At 41.0% G+C, this 14,229-nt stretch overlaps 1 protein-coding gene across 1 annotated transcript in view; it reads right to left on the bottom strand.

Annotated features, from left to right (window-relative positions):
* The window catches only part of MTUS2 (microtubule associated scaffold protein 2), a 640,692-nt gene that overhangs the window by 371,062 nt on the left and 255,401 nt on the right, over window positions 1-14,229 (bottom strand). The gene's annotated exons all lie outside the window — the stretch shown is intronic.

Here is a 14,229-nt window from a genome sequence, read left to right as displayed (position 1 = left end):
AGATCATGACCTAAGCCAAAATCAAGAGTCAGACACTCAACCAACTGAGCCACCCAGGCACCCCAAGATTACTTTATTTCTTACAAAAAGAAAATTTTACCTTTACAATAGAGAAATATGGTAGATACCACCTTAACCAAGTGATCAAGTTTAACACCCATAACAGAAACTGATCCCATGTGCTCCTGATATTAGGTAGTTCTCAGTGCCTCACATCACCTATGTAGTATTCTTGCTATAAATGTTCAACTTGAATTTAATCATGAGGAAATAATCAGGCAAATTAAAATTGGTGAACATTTTATAAAATAACTGGCCTAAACCTACCGCCAAAATGCCAATGTATATCACATACAATGTGTGCTCATTGACCAGGATCTTAGATTTAAAAAAAAAGTTAGGGGCACCTGAGTGGCTCAGTCAGTTAAGTGTCCAACTCTTGATTTTGGCTCAGGTTATGATCTCAGGTGGTAAGATCAAGCCCTGCCTGAACGTGGTGAGATCCACGCTCAGCGTGGAAACTGCTGAAGATTCTCGCTCTCCCAGGGCACCTGGATGGCTCAGTCGGTTAAGCGGCTGCCTTCAGCTCGGGTTGTGATCCCAGGGTCCTGGGACTGAGCCCCACATTTGGGCTCCTTGATCAACAGTGAGGCTGCTTCTCCCCAGCCTGCCACTCTCCCTGCTTGTTCTTGCTCTCCCCACCCCCCATGTCAAAGAAATAAAATCTTAAAAAAAAAAAAAACAAAAGATTCTCTCTCTCCCACTCCCTTTGCCCTCTCCACCCCCACTCTCTCTCTCTTTCTCTTAAAAAAAAAAAAGGCTAGCAAAGGACATTATTGGGGCAATTCAAGATTTCATATGGATTGTGCATTAGGTCAAGGTATTTTATCAATGTTATCTTTCTCAGGTTTATGATAATATTGTGAATATATCAGAGATATTCTTTGTTCTTGGAAGACACATGCTTTTAAACATGACATGCTTTTAGACATGGCACATGGTAACTTACTCTCCAATGGCTCAGCAAAGAGAAACGTGTGTGTGTGTGTGTGTGTGTGTGAGAGAGAGAGAGAGAGATAAAAAGAAAACGGAACTGTGCCAAAAGATAATAATTTGCAAACTTAGGTGATCCACTCTACAACACCTGTAAGTGTTCTATAGGTTTGAAAATTTTCAAAATAAGTGGAGGAAATCCTATCCCAGCCTTCAGGGCCTGCATGATCCAGCCCCTACATACCTTTCCAGCCTCACCTCCTACTACCCATCCTCCTACTCGCTGGGCTGCAGACACACTGTCTTCATCCCTCACATTACTGGGCACCTCCTTCCCTGCTTTGGGGCCTTTTCACATACTTTTCCATCTGCATGGAATGTGGACTCTTCTCCCAACATTACCTAACTCCTTTGTGGTCTAAGTTTGCAGTATGAATACCTCTTCCTCCAAGAAGCCTTTCTGACCCACTAGAATAGATTAGGTCCATCTATGATGAACCGTCACAACATCCTATATTTTTACTTTAAAAAAACCTTTCAAATGCGCTAGACACTGAAGAAGATACTGTTCAGTACCTAGCAGATGTATTAGGTATTTAATATGTATCTGTAGCATGAGTGAGTGAACACATGAATGAATGATGAAAAGCAATGTTATTTCTGCCCTCAAAGAGCTTAAAATCTAATACAGTATTTAAATTTCGATCAAAGTCAATTCACAGATGATTAGTAAATCACTCAATTCAAGGCTAGCGTTGGTTTATCCACTACTGTGAGAGCATTTTATTAGGCACTGGGGATGGGAGAGTTTAAAAGTAACAAGGTTCTGCTCCATCCCCAATTCCCCCAGTGGGGATTCAAAGTTGAAGTCTTGCACACCTTCCTCCTCACCCATACAAATACATATGAGTACACACGTACATACTACCTGGGAGGATGTTACGTTTCTGCCAAAGTACATTACGTGGCGGATCGCCTCTCTCCCTTCATCACTGTTTACTGTGTAACTTCATCTATTCTAAAGACTATGTGTGCGTGCATACAGACATACATATTCATGTATATACACATACACATAGGGACAGATGTGACCCAGCAAATGACATGACGTACACCTGAGAACAAAGGACTGAAAAATCACCAATAATATGCAGGTACCTCCATGCTCCTCTCCAGCCCAACCCCCTCCTCTCCTAACCTGATCTTTCTTTTGACACCCTACCATTGGCATCCCCCAAAACCTTAGCTGATAAGGCTTTTTTTTCTTTCATTTCTTTTGCATCTATTATATAAGCATGCAATTTTACATAAATGAGATAATTTCCTATAAGCTGGGGTTTTTGTGTTTTATTTGCCCCTTCTCCCCTTACCCCAAGACACATTAACATCCTGACCTGGGTCTTTCTGTTCCTTTCCCACGTCCATCTAATCCTATCAAATACACACACCCATACAGGGGCAGGCACTTTCGTTCCCTGCCAACCTGCTCTTCTGTTCCTTCCTTGTGGCACTCACTGTCCCCATCCCCATCCTCTGCTTTCATCCCTATCTCCCACATTCCTCTTCTCCTTCTCTGTCTTCTTCCAGGTCTGTCTTCAGTAAGCCAGGGGTGCCCTGGGTCCAGCCTTACCCCAATACAGCCCTCAGACCTAACCAAGATGCTCATAGTCTGATCCTAGCCTCAGTTCCCTGACACAGAAGGGATTCTCCGTGAACCTATCTTTATTTCTTTATTCAAGTTAAAAAGTGTTTTCCTTGAAGATACACATGCCCTCTAGGCACAGATATAAAAAGCATGTACGCAAATCAATAAGACAGCAGTTTAAAAGAATACTGTGTCCTCTGGATCAGAAAGCAGGTATCCCAGAAAGCCAGAGAGAGCAAGAAATCCCACAAATATGGGCCATCCAAAGAAAGGGAGTGCCTCTAATTCTCTGTGGGCAGAATTATAAGCATGAGACCAAGGGCCCTCAGGTTTGAATTATCAAGGCTGGGAGAAAGAAAGAAATGAGTTCTTCTCAACAACAATGAACAAAACCAGAGTATCGTACACTGCAATCCACAACGTGATTGCTAGAGAATGACAAACAAGTGTCAAATCTGTCTCTTGCTAGAAAGAATTGATTTTAATTTTTAAAGAATTACATAATAGATACTTTTTTGTCAGTGAGCAATGAATGGTACTCATTGGTAAGGGAATGGAAAGCTAGAACCTCCTAGGGGCCAAGAATTATTCTCAGTTAAAACACGTATTTGTAAATTTTAATATAAATTTTAAATTATAATTTTGTTTAGTCTTTAACTTTGAGTTAAGCTATTTAATACTTCTAATGGCCTCCAGAGATAGACCTTAACATCCCCTGCTTTTTCCTTCCTCTCTGGAAGGAAAGCACATGAAAGGACAGAGAGGGTAACATTCCCAAGGTCACACAGCTAAGAAGTGGCAGTGCAGGGACCGAAACAGGAAAGTAAAATCCATGCAGAGAGTGGAAGCTTTAAAAGGAAAAGCTGTCTATTGGTGAAATTGTAGAGATCACACAGTAAGAATAAAAGGAAAAGACACTATCATAAAGACCAAGAACAGAAAAGCAAAACCAGAAATCAAAAAAGGAGAGAAAGCTCATGCAAGAAAAGCATTTAAAAACCTTCTTCAATTATAGAAGGCAAAAATTATGTACAGGAGGTAATGTTTCCTGTTTCTTTCCTTTCTTCCCCAGGCTTCACACCTTGCCCCTAGGGCTCCATCATATGGCCAGAAGTCAGTCACAGGGTCAATATGAACAAGTTTTTGTTTTTTTCTGGATCTGGACTTCAATCCAGGGTACCCTTCTAAGATAAAGATTTTTTTTCCCCAAAATACAAAACATGATCTTACAAATTCAGGACTGTATGATTAAATAAGAAATACAAATATGTCAACCAACTGTGCTAACCGCCCCCCTCCATGAGGTGCATATTCCCAGAGTGAGGCATGCAATTTTCATGTGCTTCACATCTGTCACTATAAAAAGTTACAAATGATGACCTTAGAGGTAAATGGTATTTTATCTTGGAAAAAATCCACCACTTAACTCCAAAAGTAATTTAAAGATTTTATAGGCTCATAGTCTACATGAGGTTTAATAGCCTTCCAAGGATCACCCCTACTGCTAGGCTGAAAACCCCAGTGTCAGGAGGTCCATCAGCTTTCTTCGCAGCCCGTCAGCCCTCCAAGCAGAACCACCATCAAACCAGCCCAGAGTGGAGACCCATCTCTCTAGTGCAGTGCAACACAATCCTTCTTCCACCAGAAACAACCCTTCAGGTATCTGTAAAGAGCTACTATGCTCCCTTCCTCCTCCAAACCTATTCTCTTTGTTAAAGAACTCAAAGTCTCCCAACTGTTTTTTCTGCCACTTCTTAGCTGCTTGACCTTGGGAATGTTACCCTCTCTGTGCTTTCACGTCCTTACCCCAGAGAGAAAAGGAAAAGGAAGAAACACCCACCATCTAAATACACACCCCAGGGAGCCTGAAGTCCCTCCTGAACAGGATACACATAGCTGCACACAAAACTCTAGCTCTAGGGGCATCATCCAGTGTCCTGTGAAAGCAAGACCTCCATTCACTTAGTTACACCTCTAGCCACGTGAACTAAGAGTGGCCTTTCCCATGGCCACATGGATCGCCCTGTTAATTCCATATCATCAATTAAAATGCCGGAGTACTATATGAGTCACTGAAAAAAACTACAGAGACTCAATCCTAGAAATCCATAACTGGCTTTTCTCAACCATGGGTAGGACCATAAAAATGTCCCTCTGGAATTTCATCTTGTTGGTCTAGGTCCATTGTTCTATCCTATTTAAAACTTTTTGGGGCTAATCCTTAATTGTTCATCCGAAATATGTGCAATCCATTCTGTTTTCATACCGTCTCCAAAAGGTACATGTGCCTTCCTGATGATCATTTATTCCACTGATACCAGTGTCAGCAAAATGGGTCAGGGGACAAAGCAGCAGCACCTAGCGCCAGGGAGAAGTCACTCCATGATGGTTCTCATCTTCTGATCAGCATTCCATGGGCACGTTCACACAGGCACCCCTCCACCCACCGGGCCCTGCAGTTACTACACGTCTCCACATTGTCCACAAGAATGTTATAAGGGGAGAAATTTTATCGAACGTGTTGCTGAAATAATTATAACATGGTCTCTCTTCCCACGGAGAAAGAGAGTAAAAAAAAAGTGCAGAAATCTACTGCAGCCTGTTCTACACATTACCAAACATTCTTCCCAGGGACCTCTGTTCATTTTTCTTGGTGCTCATAACCCAACAATTGCCAATGCTTTTTAAAATCCAACATGAGCTCAGCATCAGGTTTGCCAGCATGTGGTTTGAGCACTACATCGTCCCCTTGCCAACAAACAAAATGTCTTTGCCCATCTTTATCAAGCAGGCATGGCTTTAGCTCTCCCCAGCTCACAGTCTCCAATGATGGGTCCGACCACTTCATCTAGAACTCTTTCAGTTGAATGCGTATACATGTCTGAATCGTTAAGTGGACTGATAACATCTTCATGCTCATATGCAATCTCTTCATCCATCTTGCACTTCTGTTTCCTGTTAGCGTGTTTGTTCTGTCCAGCACAGCAGGAAAGGCATTCTCAGATAGAGAAACTCAGCAGACCCACCACCTCTGTGCCACCCCCTAACACGATCGGGAGTGAACCTGGCTGAATGACAAACTTCTCAGCCTGACATTCAAGGTCTGATGAATGCGGGGCCCATATATGCTTCCTGACTTAATCCCTCTTACTCTTCTACTTAAAATTACGCCCCCACCCAACAGCTTCACCTTCGGAGCTCAAGGGCCACCTCCTCTGTGAAGACGCTTCCTAAATTTTCCCTTTCCCCTCCCCAAAAGGTGAAGAGGCTAGACATTGTGTCTCCATCCCGAATCCCCAGATCTTTCCTTTTAGCACTAGTAAACTATGCTTTTTAAATTATAGTTATGTATATCCTATTTTATTATAGTTAAGTGTGCCTTTTTATTGGTTACATGTGTCTTACTTTTATGACGGTTACATATGTATGTCTCATTTCTTTATTAAACTATAAGCTCACTAGGTTGGAGGCAAACAGCTCAGACACATCTGTTTCCCACGCAGTGTCTGGGACAGGACTTTGCACGTAGTAGGCACCTGGGATGAAGCAATCTCTTCTCAACTGGAGCTCAAAATGGCAAATGTTGAAATCACTTTCAGGACAGCACAGGCTTTATTTTTTTTTTTTCTTTTCAGTCTTCTAAGATAGAGATTCGAAAGCCACCCTTCCCAGCTGAGTAACTGATTAGTCACCCTCACCCCAGGAGGGCTGTACCAGAATATTCAGGGGAGATTATGTAGAAAAATACATTCTGATCATCATTATCTGATTTATATTTGCTATAATATTTAATTTTAAAATAAAGCTTTCCGTGCTATTAAAGAGGGGGCTGGGTTTTAAAAGACTGAAAAACAGTGCTGCACAGCCTTCTTTAGCTGCCAGGTCTGCTACGGAATGCTTTATCAGTGTGTGAATTTTCATATAAATGTTCAAGCGCTGTGCCTTTGAATATAAATGCAATTCCATCCAACTTAATAAAATTTATCTGCCAAAGAAGCTCCAGCTGAAACTCCTACCATGCGATAAATTATCCTTCAGAACTTTAGGATACAGGGAAGCGGATAAGATAGGAACCCAGTATTTATCATTAAATATAACAACAATGCAGAAAAGTCAAAATCCCAAAATTTCGAATTTCGGTTGACATTTTTATGGACCATATATTTGGGGTCTAAAATGTTCCACCACATTTAATAGGCTAATTTTATGTGAAGTTACTTGCAAATATTTACCTACAAGTCAATGTGTTCGTCTTCGTTAAAAAGTTCCATGGTAATCGTTCCTCTGCATTTTCTGCAATTGCAATTACATAACAATAGCCAGGTTCTTAGTTCTATCATAAGGCTACGTTTATTTTCAACAGGCATAAGTATAGGTATCCTGAAAAGTGATGCACAACAGACCAAATGCATTACAAGTTGTTTCACCACAATGTGGTTGAAAGTTGAATTGCTGGTTGAGGAATGGTAAATACTGTTCAGGGATGCTGTAGCTATCTGTGGTGCTGAATTTTGTGAAAGCATGCAGACTCATGTAAAAATATAAGAGCTCTCTGGAGCCTGCTTTACTCTCCTTATCTATGTACACGACATGAGTAGTACATCACATTTTATTTGAATATAGAAACAAGACTGTGCTCAGAAAGAATAGATTTTTTTCTCCCGTAGCAGAGGCTATTTTATTTTTATATTACTTCAGTAAAAAGAGTGAAGAAGAATACACACATAAATGAAATGGTGCTATGTGCCCCTTTATAGAGAGCCAAGGGACAACTTGACTTTCCTAGGTTAGATCAATCTTACATTTAAGCAAAACATTAAATTGATATTCTAAGTTTCTCCAATAAAAACACAACATGTTTCTCTACAATAAGCCTCATTTGCATCTACCTACAAAAAGTATTTGTTTTCCCCTTTAAAAAATGTATCTTTCCCCTCCAGGACAGAATTTCACCCAGAAAATACAAGGTGTTCATTTCTTGCCTATTATGCTTAATAATTATTTTGTTTTGTTTTTGTCTTGAGTGATTTTTTTTTCCAAAATGGAAATACTTACATTGCCAGTTATAAAAAAAAGGACCTTGTATAAAAAAAAAAAGTTAAATATACCAAAGTCCCTTACTTCCACTGAAAGAACAGAGTTTGACATTTAGTACCCCAGATTTTTTATACTCAGGGAATGAGTTCTATAACTCCAATTTTTCACTTTGCTTGTCATGGACACCTCCTCACATAAATACATGTAATAAATATTCTTTATCATTTAAAAAAATGGTCACTTTTACCATGATATACCCACCACTCTCCCTATTGTTTAGACTTTAAGTTGTTTTCAGTTTTTGCCTTTTAAAATAATTTTTCATGGAAAATTGCTCAATGCTTATTTTATTGAACCCCTTATTTTCTTAGGATCTATTCCCTTTTTAAATTTATTTAAATTCAATTAGCCAACACATAGTACATCATTAGTTTCAGATGTAGTGCTCAACAATTCATCAGCTGCACATCACATGCCCTCCTTATCTTGGGTTCTATTCCTAAAGGTAGAAGCACTGTGTAAACAGGGATGCATATTTGCATTTTAATACACAACTCTGAGCTCTGAGAGGGGTGTTGTTCTGTTTATAGGTGCATCCTCTGTGCCTAGACTATATGCCAGGGCCTGGCACTTAATGGATGCCCTGAAATGAAATGAATACATACTGCTCTCAAGAAAAACATTCTCAGTCTTCCTTCTATCCCTCGCTCTTCCTATTTCTGGCTCCATCTCCTCTCTCTCAAAACTTTATAACTACAATGACCAGATCATTTACCATTCAAACAGGGATACTTTTCTCTTGCTTAAGAATTTTTTCCAATTTTTAAAATTAAAGTATCATTTATATACAGTAAAATTCACTCTTTTTACTACATAGTTCTGCAATTTTGCCAAAGTATACTGTCCTGTGACCACCACCAGCACAATCAAAACACAGAACAGTTCCATGAGCTCTAAAAACTCCCCCAAGCCCTTTTGTAGGTCAACCATTCCGTGATCCCCAGCCTCTGGCAACCAATAATCTGGCTCCTGTTCTTATGATTTCACCTCTTCCAGAATGTCATTTAAACGTAACTACAGTGTGCAGACTTGGTATCTAGCTTCTTCCATGCATCTGAGATTCACCACAGTGTTGCATCTCTCAGTGTTCCCTTTTATGGCTAAACAAGTTTCCATGCTATGTATCACAGTGTTTACCCATTCTCCAGCTGGGGGACATCTGGGTTATATCCAGGTTTGGGCAACTACAAGTAAAGATACTAGAACATTCACATACACGTGTTTGTAGGTCACTGGACCACTTTGGGGAGTTCAAGCATGTTAAACCAGACAGAATGCCATGACGCCAACTATAAGCTGGACACTTGGTCACCCTGTTGAGAACACCCTTCTTGCCACCCCAAGATTACCCGATCCTTACGTTTATCTCCCTGTTTATTATCTGCCTCCCCTCATCCCATATAAGCTCTGGGAAAGCAGTCACCTGCTCCTCTGTTCTCCACTCTATTCTAAAGCCTAGAGCAGTGGCTGGCACCGAGTAGGGATTCAAAAGCATTTTTTAATTGGATAACATTTGCTGAACATGAGAAATACATTTTCAACACTTGAATAGCATTTACTGTTTCCAGGTGTTGTTCTCAGTGCTTTGTTGCACTGAATCCATAACAATCCTCTAGCTAGGTATCATCACCTCGTTTTACCAATGAAGAAACTGAGGCAGAGAGAAGTGAAATAGCTTCTGAAAGTAAATGGAAGAACTGGAATTTGAAGCCCCATCCATGCTCTACAGCTACCATGCCAAGTTTCGGTGGGGTCATCAATTCTTGAAGTTGAAAGGCTAAAAAAAGCCTTGTTATTTTATTTTATTACCTTACCTCTGGGAAGGTTACATTTCACATGCCATTTGCATTTCTTCTCTCATAGTACATATCTCTGGAGTGAAATTATTGTTCTTTAAGTAGGCTCCATGCCCAACGTGGAGCCCAATGTGGGGTCCGAACTCATGACCCTGAGGATCAAGACCTGAGCTGAGATCAGGAGTCGGACGCTTCACTGACTGAGCCACCCAGGCGCCCTGAAGTGAAATTATTTTTAAAAGCAAATATGGGAAACAAGGTCTTTCCAGAATTCAGAATTCTGGAAATTCTCTCTGAAGAGAGAATGAGATATTCATGTTAAGGACCTGTTTCAGGGAATGAGGGCCACACAGAAGACCTCCTGGCCACCTCATGCCTCCCAATGCCCATTCCCAGCCCTCCCAACCCCCCCTTTCTGAATTATTAGTACCATCATCTACCACATCACCAAAGATGGAAACCTAAAAGCTTCCTTGGCCCTTTCCCTTAACTCACACCCCACCCATCATCGAGGGCTATCAGATGAACTTACAAGGTCATTACCAACCCATCCACTTTTCTCCCTCCCTGCCACCATGTCATCTCCCACATAAGCCATTTACAAATCTCCGACCAGATCTCCTGGTTTCCAATCTTGCTCCTCTAATGAGCCATTTCCCCTTCATGAAGCATCCAGAATGATATATTGGCATGTGCATGGTCATTTCACTGCCACAAACCCTCCCATGGCGTCCTCCCTTGGACCTGTGTGGCCTTACGTGGCTTTGCGAAACCTCCCCCCACCCCCCACTCCTGCCCTGCAGCCTGCCCACAAGGCTTTGCATGGCTCTTCACTGCTTGCACACTCCATGCCTGGCTCTCCACATGGCTGGACTCTTCTCACGTATCAGGATGGTCTTAAATGTGCCTTCCCCAGACAGGCATTCCTTGAGGTTCGCCCTCTGCCCCAGCCACTGTCCTTGCTTCTTCCACAGCCTTCTTTAGTTATTCTATGTGTTTATTTGTTCATTGTCTTCCTCTCCCAATAAGACATAAGCTCCATGAGGATAAGGATCATATCCGCTCTGCTCCCCACTGATCCCCAATGACCAGGACAGTGTCCAACACACTGTAGGCACTCAATAAATATCGTTGAGTTAATTAATATGGTAGCATAATGGAATCTTTCCTAACTTACTTAGTTCTCTGAGTAATGCCTTGCTAAGCATATATCCATCACAGAATATCACTGAGTATTCGAGATGGAAAGAAACAGAGACATTAATTAGTTCAAGCCTCTCATTTTATGTGAGGAAACCACAGCCCAGAGAGACTTAGTCCAATTCCACCACCTAAGACTTGTCACAGGCATGTGGGTCTGGGCTCCCCATGTCTAGGCTAGTGCCTGGTGTCCTTTTGCAGACCACAGCCTCCCCGAAACAGGTGAGAGGAAGGTGAGAGGAAAAAAAGGCAACATGGACAAGGATTCAAAGGGCTCTGAGACACATGCAACTGATTGAGCATCAACTGATAAAAAACACAGGACAGGGAACAATAGGAAATAAAAGATAAGTAAAAGAAAAGTCCTAATCCTCAAAGAAACCACAATTTTTGGAGGGAAAGGGGATATAATGTATACACAGCTAATAACTGTGGTCATAAAAGAAAGGCAGGGTGTGATAAAATATGCTGTCAAAGACAAATTCTAAGCACCACATAACAGCAAGAAGGAAGCAGAAATTAAAATGAGGGGCTGGGGAAAATCAGATCTTTGTTCCTTCTTGCAATTTATGAATGTGTGTATGTGTGTTGTGTGTGCTCTGTGTGTGTGTGTGTGTCTGTGTGTAGAGGTAGTTTGACAAAGACTCCAGCCAATCACCATATACACACATACACCAGAAGTGTTATGGCATTCAAGGCCTGGGTTTTGGATTTGTAGGTGATGCTGGGGTCACATGACCCCCTCTTTTCCCCCAGGGACCCAGTTCCTTACCATCTCTTTACCTGTTTTCCCCTAGTGCTGAAGGACTAAGAAAAAGAAGCCTCCTAGCAATTGTACTACTAGGTATTTATCCAAAGGATGCAAACATAGTGATTCAAAAGGGCACCTACACCCCAATGTTTAGAGCAGCAAAGTCCACAATAGCCAAACTATGGAAAGAGCCCAGATGTCCACTGCCAGATGAATGGATAAAGAAGATGTGGTGTATATATATACAATGGAATATTACTCAGCCATCAAAAAAAATGAAACAGTGCCATTTGCAATGACGTGGATGGAACTAGAGGGTATTATGCTAAGTGAAATAAAGTCAATTAGAGAAAGACGATTATCATATGATTTCACTCATATGTAGAAATTAAGAAACAAAACAGAAGATCATAGGGGAAGGGAGGGAAAAAATAAAATAAGATGAAATCAGAGGGGGAGACAAACCATAAGAGACTCCTAACCATAGGAAATAAAACTAAGGGTTGCTGGAGGGGAGGGGGATGGGGGATGGGGTAGCTGGGTGATTGACATTAAGGAGGGCATGTGATGTGATGAGTACTGGGTGTTACATGCAACTGATGAATCACTGACCTCTATTCCTGAAACTAGTAATATTCTATATGTTAATTAATTGAATTTAAATAAAATAAAAATAAAAGAATTCCAAGTCTAAAAAAAAAAAAAGAAAAGAAAAGCAAAAGAAGGCTCTATAAAACTCAAATCTGCTTGCCCCAAAAAGGATTTCATAAGGAAAGAGGACAAAACAAGAGCTGAAATGAGGCAGGGGGATTATCTATGGAACTTCTATCTGCTTACCAGAAAAACTGGGACTTATCTGTTCTGGTGAAGGAAGAAGATGTTGTCATCTAGTTTACAAAACTGGCAGTTTCAAAAGGTAGCAAGCACAAGTGAACCTGACTGTCAAGGGTCGGTGATGAATTCTCTACTGTTCTTTGGGACCGTTGACAAAAGCTGATACACTGAAGACTAACGTTCTATCTACAGAATACTAGATAGGATCCAAACTGTTGCAATAACACTATTAGGTGCTTGTGTTTATTAATAGCAGACTAAAAAGAGACAGAGATGTTAAATCTAGATGAAATCAAGTATTTTTTGATTTAAGAAAATGGAGATGTATTTACATAAAGGCGTTTCCCCTGGCATCCCAAGGGCTCGGTCTTGTTGGAGGACTGTTTTAAAAATTGAGTTCAAGTGTATGCTTGCAAGGCATGCACTTTCTCCTTCTCCAGTGGCTACTGGGCCTTTTAACTCACACTGGTCTGCTTCACTGCCTATGCCACCTGCCCTACACCGGAAGGCAACTGAGGACCTACTCTTAGAGCATCACTTCTTATTTACCTGCCCAAGTACTGATATAACACTGTGATATTCCTTAACATACTTCTTGCTTCATTTCTAACCACAAATACCTTATGTGAATATTCTCCACAAACCTACTCCCGTCTTTCTTTCCTACCACTAAGTCTTATGGCCCAATCTGCTTCAATAATGTGGATGATGGGCCAAGCAGTTACAGGAGAATCCTTAAATCTACCTGAGCAGGCGGGTTGGGAGGCTGATTCCTGGCTGGCAGGGGGAAGGGGAGTTGACTTTATGGAAGCTGAGAGGGCAGTAGAGATACTTCCTCAAACTCCTTTGCTGGGACCCATTCAACCCAGCTTCTCCAAATGGGTTTATTCCAAATCAGTAAGCACGCTTGAGCTATATATCCTTGGCTCTCTTCTGTGTATGTGTTTAGGCCCTGAGAATGGACGTCAGCATTCATGATGGCGATGGCACATGACGCTCATTTATCTGCAGGACTGCAGGCTGTAAACCTCGGATTGTCTGCTATCTGAAAGGAAGCAAGAAATCTTTCTAACATCATCAGGAATAAAGTGAGAATCACCTCCAGCTCAAAAGCCTGTACTGGGTCACTACAAATGGGGCTCTTTCAAGTCATTTTCTTTCTGGAAAGTGAATTTCTTTTTTCTTTCATCAGAAGCACATACCTATCTTCTGTCACATAGATAGCTAGAATGATGAAGCTAAAAATTTAACACCCTGATGCAACCGAAGCAAAAAAAAAAAAAAAAAATTAAAGTTTGCAAACAACCAGAAAGCAAATAAATCAACTGCACTGTGAACTGCAAAAAAACCTCCAGCTGAACAAAAAGGTATTTACTTTCATGTCCCAGGGCTTTTTGTTCAACGTCTCTGTGTTTTCATTAATTACACCATGTAATGAATAAGGCATTTTGGATCACCATGCCTGGAACGTCTTTATCTTTAAAGAAGAGATAAAGAAATGAAGATAAACATAAAAGGAAAGAATATATCACTTAGTTTGGAACCATTTTGGCCTAGAAACATGCAAGAGAAATAAATGATATATGCAGGGGAGAAGGAGTAGTTTTCCTGTACAACTGAGATAAAAGAATGATATTGCTTTCGTTAATGTGTAGGAATCCCCTATTTCACCAAAACTTGAAAAAAATAGTTAAAAAAATAATAATACTTACATTCCCAACAAAATTCAAGATTGCTTTCTTAAAGAGTAACATGTCAGTGTGAATTTGAATAGCACCCAACCTATAAGCCCAGGGTAGAAAACTGGCTTGTGGGGCGCCTGGGTGGCACAGCGGTTAAGCGTCTGCCTTCGGCTCAGGGCGTGATCCTGGCGTAATGGGATCGAGCCCCACATCAGGCTCTTCTGCTATGAG

Source organism: Ailuropoda melanoleuca, chromosome 7 (assembly GCF_002007445.2).
Source record: "Ailuropoda melanoleuca isolate Jingjing chromosome 7, ASM200744v2, whole genome shotgun sequence".
Taxonomy (NCBI): Eukaryota; Metazoa; Chordata; class Mammalia; order Carnivora; family Ursidae; genus Ailuropoda; species Ailuropoda melanoleuca.
Note: the sequence above shows the minus strand (reverse complement) of the source record. Positions and strands in the feature narration are given on the sequence as shown.